This window comes from Cryptomeria japonica, chromosome 5 (assembly GCF_030272615.1).
Source record: "Cryptomeria japonica chromosome 5, Sugi_1.0, whole genome shotgun sequence".
In the NCBI taxonomy this organism is placed as follows: Eukaryota; Viridiplantae; Streptophyta; class Pinopsida; order Cupressales; family Cupressaceae; genus Cryptomeria; species Cryptomeria japonica.
The window spans coordinates 318,975,918-318,985,125 of NC_081409.1; the positions used below are offsets into that span (position 1 = coordinate 318,975,918).

At 38.1% G+C, this 9,208-nt stretch overlaps 1 pseudogene; it reads left to right on the top strand.

Annotated features, from left to right (window-relative positions):
* Window positions 1-1,133: 1,133 nt before the first annotated feature.
* Window positions 1,134-7,771, top strand: LOC131062617 (pleiotropic drug resistance protein 1-like; annotated as a pseudogene).
* The last annotated feature ends 1,437 nt before the right edge of the window (window positions 7,772-9,208 follow it).

Genomic DNA, 9,208 nt, shown 5'->3' on the forward strand with positions numbered 1-9,208 from the left:
CTGCAGAAAATAGATTAGAGAATAAACTTCCACTCTTCTCTCAAAGAGTGCCTCCAAGAAAGGTGAGCTCCAAAAAAAAAATGGCAACCTTCATCAGCTTCAACTTAAACAAGGATTAGTAACTTGCTCTGATACCATGAAAGGAAATACAAGAGAAAGAAAATGAAATCACCCAAAACTTGATGAGGAGACACAAGAGCTTTTGAAAGGGGAAAAGCAAAGAAAAACCCCTTATGTATTATGAATGAAGGGAGAGAGAGAGAGAGAGAGAGAGAGAGAGAGAGAGAGAGAGAGAGAGAGAGAGAGAGAGAGTTATTTTTATCAATTTCTCATATAAAGTACAATAGACATCTTGAAAAAGATATCTCTAAGTGATGTATTTTATTTATTTATATCATGTTCCAATTAAAGTTCACTCCTTGCTCACCGAACCCCACATTAACTAACTTTAAAGAAACCAAAAAAATGATAGCTAAAAGCCCATCAATAAATTTCACATGTACCAATAGCCACCCACTTTACCCCAAGTAGTTATAATTTTTGGACTTTAATTGGAGGAGTTGTGCACTTTTATTAGCACCCATAGCACACGACTATTGAGGCATTTGTGCATAAGTATTGACCATTTGTAGTGCACGGTTATTGGGTTATCTTTAAATAGTTATCGATTGACATGTTGAAGTGACCACTTTCTAACCCTTATTCACACAATGATCCCACGATATCGTCGAAATTAATATATCATTTAAGATCTATGAATACACAAAGTTAGCTATAATGACTAATGGTATGCTTCCCTAAACTAATTTTATTTTAGTCACATGGGTGAAAACTGCTCTAACACAACTCATTCTACCCAAAAATAAATAAATAAAGAAAGAAAGCTATTTGTTGTGGGACGAGGCTTGAGTGGAGGTACTCTTATTTGCGCATGTGATGTCCTAGGCCTTCTAGTTGCACAATATTCATCAATTGCTGATCCCTCAAGTCAAGTCAAGTTCCGCCAGCACGGTTTGAAAACTCAGAATATTTCCACGGAAGGAAGAGAATGGAAGCTTGGTTGGGTGATAAGTGTGTACTATAAATGCACGTATATGCCACTTCTTCTTCCTACGATTTCCTCTCTCAACAGCAACACAATGTCCCTGAAATTGGATGGCAATAGCGAGGTGCAGTCATGGGCAGGCAGCCTGCGTCTGGGAAGCCGGCGGCTATTCGACAGATCTGAGACTGTTTTTTCTGCTTCTTCCGCTTCAAGAAACCGTCTAGATGATGAAGACTCCCTCAAATGGGTAGCCATCGAGAAGCTGCCCACCTACGATCGCCTCAGAACTTCAATTCTCAAGGACATTCATGGTGAAGTAGATGTTACAGATATTCATCTCGACAGTCGACAAAAAGTGCTTGATAGGCTTGTCAAAGTTGCAGAGGAGGACAACGAACGTTTTCTCCATCGCCAGCGTAGAAGAATCGACAGGTTTGATCATATATTTTGACTCTCTCCTTCCACTTCCCATGCGCTTATTCTTCTAGTTCTAGCATTAATTAACATTTGTGGGATTCATTCATTTTGATTTCAGAGTCGGCATTCAATTGCCCGAGGTCGAAATCCGTTACGAGCACTTGAATGTCGACGCCAATGCCCATGTGGGAGGCAGAGCGCTACCTACGCTCCTCAACTATACCCTCGATATATTGGAGGGATTGTTGGGATCGCTTGGTTTATACAAGGGCAACAAAACAACCATGACTATTCTTCACGATGTCAGTGGTGTGGTGAAGCCCGGCAGGTAAAACCACAACCAAAACCAAACTCTAATCATGCTCTTTAGCTTATTAGATCTCAAAATTGATATTGAAATTGGAATTTTATAGGCTTACGCTCCTTCTTGGACCTCCTGCTTCGGGCAAGTCTACGCTCCTCTTGGCTCTTGCAGGAAGGCTGGATAAATCTCTCAGAGTATACCTTCATTTCCATTCTTTTACAAGATAGAAATGAATTAAAAGAGCTTACTTATTGCTGCTCTGTGCTCACTAAAACATATTGGTTGCAGGTTACAGGATCGGCAAAATACAATGGGCATAGCATGGATGAGTTCGTCCCAGAGAGGACATCTGCTTACATTAGTCAGCACGATTTGCACACAGGGGAGCTGACTGTAAGGGAAACCTTGGACTTCGGTGCTCGCTTTCAGGGCGTTGGCTCCAGATATGGTATTAAACCAATATGAAACCATCACAATATGCCATCATCCACCTCCTTTGAAAATGAATAATGTGTGACTGTTTTTTCTTTACAGATATTTTGACTGAGCTTTCCAGGCGAGAGAAAGAACAGGGTATCAAACCAGATCCGGACATAGATCTCTTCATGAAGGTTGGTGAAAATCTGAGAGTTTCAATGTTAATTCATTTTTCCCATGAATTTTCTGAGCTGACAGGAAGTGGTGAAATGATGTTGCAGGCAACTTCAATAGATGGACAGAAGACGAGTATGATGACAGACTACATCTTGAAGGTACTAAAATTATGTGTTTTTGTTACGCCAAGATTGAACAGCTTACAAATTTGAGGTTTTGAATGTTTAATAGATTTTAATTAGAATGGAAATGGTTGGAACAGATATTGGGGTTGGACATCTGCGCAGACACGATTGTAGGGGATCAAATGCACAGAGGTGTTTCAGGTGGGCAAAAGAAGAGAGTTACAACTGGAGAGATGATCGTGGGAGCTGCAAACGCGCTGTTGATGGACGAGATTTCAACCGGCCTTGACAGCTCTACCACATTTCAGATAGTTAAATGCCTGCGTCAATACGTGCACGTCTTCAATTCAACCATGGTCATTTCGCTTTTGCAACCTGCCCCCGAAACATTTGATCTCTTTGACGATGTCATTTTACTTTCCGAAGGCTATCTCGTCTACAGCGGACCCCGTGAATCCATTCTTGAATTCTTTGAGTCCATGGGATTTAGATGCCCTGAAAGGAAAGGTGTTGCTGATTTTTTGCAGGAGGTAAACAACTTCATCAGACACTAGTGGATTCTGAGTTGTAGGTTGTGTTGTAATTACATTCTAATTACTGATCACTGTATAACAGGTGACTTCGCCCGTGGATCAAGAACAATATTGGGCGAACAGAGGTCGAGCGTACCGTTATGTGCCAGTGAAGGAGTTTGCAGACGCATTCCAATCTTTCCACGTTGGAGCCAAAAAGAATGTAGAGCTATCAGTTCCCTATGATAAAACCAAATCTCATCCGGCTGCGCTGACCAAACACAAATATGGTGTAAGTAAAATGGAGCTTTTCAGAGCATGTTTGGACAGAGAAATTTTGTTGATGAAGAGGGGTGCCTTTGTCCACATCTTCAAATCCGCTCAGGTAATTTATTTTTTCACTTAATTTTGTCTACTTCAATGTTAATCATTGTTTGTAAATCTGAGCGGAAACCTATTTGACAGATCACTCTAATCGCTTTGATTACGATGAGCGTCTTCTTCCGAACTAATATGCATCACAGAAATCTGAATGATGGAACAATCTACTTCGGAGCTCTCTTCTTTGGGCTGACACAGCTCATGTTCAATGGTTTTGCGGAACTATCAATGACAATTGACAAACTCCCAGTATTTTACGAGCAGAGGAGTTTAAAGTTCTTTCCTGCTTGGGCTTTCTCTCTTCCAACCTGGGTTACCACGATTCCTTCTTCCATACTCGAATCTGTGATATGGACGGTTGTCACATACTATACCATTGGTTTTGCCCCAAGTCCTCACAGGTAACACTTGTCTTAAACTCCACATGTTTTGGCAACCCATGATTTTCCATTTGTTTGGGGAATTTTGAAAAAATAGTAGTAAAAGGAATTTTTCCCCTTGTTTAAATTCTTTGATAACTTTCTTTCCTCCCCTCGTTTTAAAGGATTTACAAGTAGTCCGCTGTTATAACTTATGCCAATAAACCTGACCCTGTTATATATCAATGCAGGTTTTTCCGACAGTGGTTGCTGTTGTTCGCACATTCTCAAACTTCACTATCACTTTTCAGATTCATAGCATCTCTAGGACGAAATCGAGTAGTGGCAATGACTTTTGGTACTTTTGCCCTCTTGGTTATTTTCGTTCTTGGGGGATTCATCGTCTCCAGAGGTATAACACTTTTTCCTCTAAGTCATTAATAAGATAGCTAGGTTAAGGTGACTGAATAAATGTACCAGAGGATTCAAAACTAATGCTTTGCAATGCTTTACTTGTCTATACCAGAGGATATTAAAGGTTGGTGGATATGGGGTTATTGGATTTCTCCTCTCATGTATGCTCAGAATGGAATTGCAGTAAACGAGTTCCTAGCAAGTAGATGGCAAAAGGTTAGTAAGTAGCCTAGTTTGTATTTTCTTTTCATTACTTCTTCTAAACTAGTAGAAATTGGTTTCCTACCCTACACTTAAACTGCTTGCTATGTCGACAGGAAACGGAAAATGTTGGTGTGAAGTTGTTGCATTCTCGTGGACTGTTTTCAGATAACTGGTGGTATTGGCTTTCTGTTGGGGCGCTCTTCGGATACGCTGTTCTCTTTAACGTGCTCTACACAGTGGCATTACATTATCTTGAACGTGAGTAAACCACCTCCAAATTATATAGATTAATCCTTTCTTGTGAGTCAATACATAATAACGTCTTTTCTCTATTTCATCAGCCCTGGGAAAGCCACAAGCAACAATCTCTGAAGATGACTTGAAACATAAAGAAAATTCAACAGTTGGTTTGCAAAATAGAGCCTTCCATGAGAATGGGGTCGAAATGCGAAACATTCAACAAGGGGGTATCAGAGAAGTTCAATCTGTTGGTAAGGAGATTTAGCATGGATTACTATCATTATTGTCTACCATTCCATGTGAAAGAGTGATAAAGCTTATGTATTATATGTTAATGTTAAATAGGGGGGAGAAGTTCTCAACGACATAGAAGTAGCAGTGTTTCGAATAGGTCCGATTCCCTTGTGACAAGTGCTCGTGAGGCTGGCAAGAAAGGGATGGTTTTGCCCTTCCAACCTCTCTCCATGGCTTTTGACCATGTCAGTTACTTTGTCGACATGCCCGAGGTATGTTGTTCGAACTTAATTTTTTTTTTATGTTAAATGCGGAATAGTTAACCATTTGAATCACTTGATACTCAAGTAGAATGAGCTTAAACTAATGAAATATGATTTTGTTTTGAGTCGTCCTACTAATTGAAATTATATGATGGGTTAGGAAATGAAACAACAAGGAGTAACAGAGGACCGACTTCAGTTACTGCGTGAAGTGAGTGGGACATTCAGGCCAGGTGTGTTGACATGTTTGATGGGGGTGAGTGGGGCAGGGAAGACGACCTTGATGGATGTTCTTGCTGGAAGAAAAACAGGGGGATATATTGAAGGTTCTGTCACCATATCTGGTTATCCCAAGAAACAAGAGACCTTTGCTCGCATTTCCGGTTACTGCGAACAAAATGATATACACTCTCCATGTGTCACAGTCTATGAATCCCTCATATACTCTGCTTGGCTTCGTCTTCCCAAAGAAGTCGATCGTAAAACTAGAGTGGTATGTTTTATTGCTTAAGGCATATGTTCTCTCAAATATAAGAGGTAGAAATATATATTGGATCACAATCTGCTAGCCTTGAATGATGAATTATAAAGCATTCTACAATATTTATTCCAACAAATTTTTAGTAGTGATTAATATGAATATGAAAAAAATCTGTTGAATAGATGTTTGTGGAAGAAGTTATGAGTCTGGTAGAGCTAGAAAACTTGAAAGGAGCACTCGTGGGTCTTCCTGGAATGAGAGGGTTGTCTACTGAACAGAGAAAGAGGTTGACAATTGCCGTGGAATTGGTAGCAAATCCATCCATTATATTCATGGATGAGCCAACGTCAGGGCTGGATGCTAGAGCTGCTGCAATTGTTATGCGAACTGTTCGAAATACTGTGGACACAGGCCGAACTGTTGTGTGCACCATTCATCAACCAAGCATAGACATATTCGAGGCCTTTGATGAGGTAATACATGATGAAATCTTTAATATTAGATGTTAGATGTTGTGGGGAGATGAAATATGAATATGAATTTAAATGTGGAACACAATTTGCAGCTGGTGCTGATGAAGCGTGGAGGGCAAATGATATATGTAGGACCTCTAGGTCATCGTTCAAAGGACCTAATTGACTATTTTGAGGCAGTTGAAGGAGTTCCGAAAATAACCCAGGGTTACAATCCAGCAACATGGATGTTGGAGTCCTCTTCTGTTGGGACTGTGCTTCGACTTGGAGTTGATTTTGCAGAAATATATCGCAATTCCCGTTTGTATAAGTGTTGGTGATTTGTGATTTTAACTAATCTAGATTCTAAACCCTTCTCATCATGATTAAATGTGACTTGTGAGATTGTTGTGTTTTGGCAGGAGAAATGATGCTCTGATAAAGGAATTGAGTGTACCAGCTCCAGGGTCAAACGATATATACTTTGAATCACAATATTCACAATCTTTCTTCATCCAGACATGTGTTTGCTTATGGAAGCAACATTGGTCCTATTGGAGAAACCCTGAATATAATGCAATGCGCTTCTTTTTCACACTCATCGTCGCTTTGATTTGTGGCACAATTTTCTGGAGGATGGGTAGTAAGACGTAAGGCTAAGCTTCTCTTTTATTTCATTCAAGTCGGAATTCCATGTCGTCCGTCTTCTGACTTTTATTTATCGTAATTTCTAATGCAGAGGAGAGCAAAAAAATGTTACCAATGCAATGGGCTCAATGTTTGCATCCGTAATGTTTTTGGGTGTGAACAATGCATCATCAGTTGAGCCTGTTGTGGATGTTGAAAGAACAGTGTTCTATAGAGAAAAGGCTGCAGGGATGTATTCGGCTCTCCCATATGCTTTTGCACAAGTAAGTAGTTTTATTCTCAAACTCGCAATTTGAGCAAATATATTTTAGCCATCCAATGTGAGAGCATGAGTCCTTAGGCTAGAAGGAATATTAAAAATATTTATTTGGTTAATTTTTTTAACAAAAGTTAGATGTGCAGATGTTGATTAAAATACCCTACATTTTTATTCAAGCGGTAGCGTATGGATTAATTGTGTATGCAATGATCGATTACAAATGGGAGGCAGCAAAGTTCTTCTGGTTCTTCTTCTTCATGTTCTTCACATTTCTATACTTCACATTTTATGGCATGATGACTACCTCTCTCACTCCCAATGCAAATGTAGCTGCAATTGTATCCTCAGCTTTTTATGGAGTATGGATGCTTTTTTGTGGCTTTATAATTCCACGAAATGTAAGTATTATTCTTGATAGTCATATAATGATATAATAATTTTTTATTTTTTAAATGGTATTAATTGAGTGAATGTTAAATTGACATGGCAGAAAATTCCAGTGTGGTGGAGATGGTACTACTGGGGAGACCCAGTCTCATGGACACTCTATGGATTGGTTGCTTCACAATTTGGAGACCTTGAAAACATAATAACAAAAACTGATGGCACTACAGAAATACTCAAGGATTTCTTAAAGAATTACTTTGGATTCAGACATAGCTTCCTAGGAGCTACTGCAGGCATTGCAGCTGGATGGAGTGTTCTCTTTGCCTTCATCTTTGCCTTTGCCATCAAATATCTTAACTTCCAAAACAGATAGATATTGCAAGGGGACTCGCCATGACATCGCCATATATATACATATATCAAAATGAAATGTGAATTCATGGACATGCACTAACCTAATGCCAGTTCATATTTTAGTTCAAAAGTCTCCACATATAGGAAGTGGAATGTCATTGAATCACAACAATATTTCCATGCTACTTTTGTGTAGCGGAAAATCTCTTGATTTCATTATTATTTTTTCTTAATAAGCTATTATTATTTATTTATTTACTTTTACAAGATTTTATGCAATGCCTTCTCAATTTTTTTTTTTGGTATGCAATTACCACTGCATAAGTTATGAATAATATTTGATGCTACCAAAATTATGATGGTAGTCCAATTCTATTTAAATGGACTTGCTTGTGTTCTCTATTTTATGCTATTTTTAACTTGCCTTATTTTCTTAAAATACTCTAATTTTTATGCTAAAATTAATTGTAACAATCGAGCAAAAAAATGCAAGCTCAAAATTTATTAAACATTACCCAATATAAACATCCCATCGCTAACAAAAAGGTACACAATAAACTTCTACCAACTTTTATCTCCTATGATCTACAATATTATGATAATGTGCATGGTATGCAAGTGATATCCAATAAGATCTACACAATAGATACAACTCCCACTCAAGTATTAAAATAAGGAAGTACATTGTAATAATATGAAAGTGTCACAAACTTACATATCTAATTGTCATAAATAAAAATAACATGATTTCATAACCATGATATAAAATGGTTCAAAAGTACAACCCTCATCAATGATAAGAATATAATAGACCATGAAACAAACCATGCGCATAAGTGGCCTACAAATAATGTGCATCATAAATAGTATACAAAGAACTCTACTTGTTGAAACTCTACAAGCTAATTATCTAAGCTCCCATGATGCCACTTTCCTCCCAAATCTATGAATGCCACCATTCATAATATGTGCATGCAATGTGTCAACATCCTCTTAAGGAGGATAAACTAATATTCCTTAATAAAGGAAAATAAAAGAAATGACTTTTCCTCACACATGTACTAGAGGACAAATTACATGTAGGGATTCCAAAGGAATATCCTAAACTAAATACAAATAAACCTAAGCCAAGTAAAGATTAAATATTCTAACAGTGACATTGTGCTCTTTCCTCTTCTTCCTCTACAAAAATTGTTTGCATATACACAAAATAACTTGTATTTGTGTTCCGAGTGAGGCTATTTAATTAAGAGATAATGTCTTCTTGCTTGTATTGGAAGTCTAAGTTGGGTTGAGGGACAATGGAAATGTTCTCACAAGGGAGAACCCTTTTGATTATTTTTACCATATTTTAACCAAAATTTGAAATCCTAGATACAAAATAAAGTCCCGATTAGGCTCAATGGGAGTTGATTTTTACAACCTTGCAAGATGAAATGAAAACTTTGTAGTTCATTCAACATCCTACCTAGGCTATGTAAGATTAATTTTATCCTTTTGCAAAATGCAAAGTGAAGTTAGTTCCAAGTTGAAAG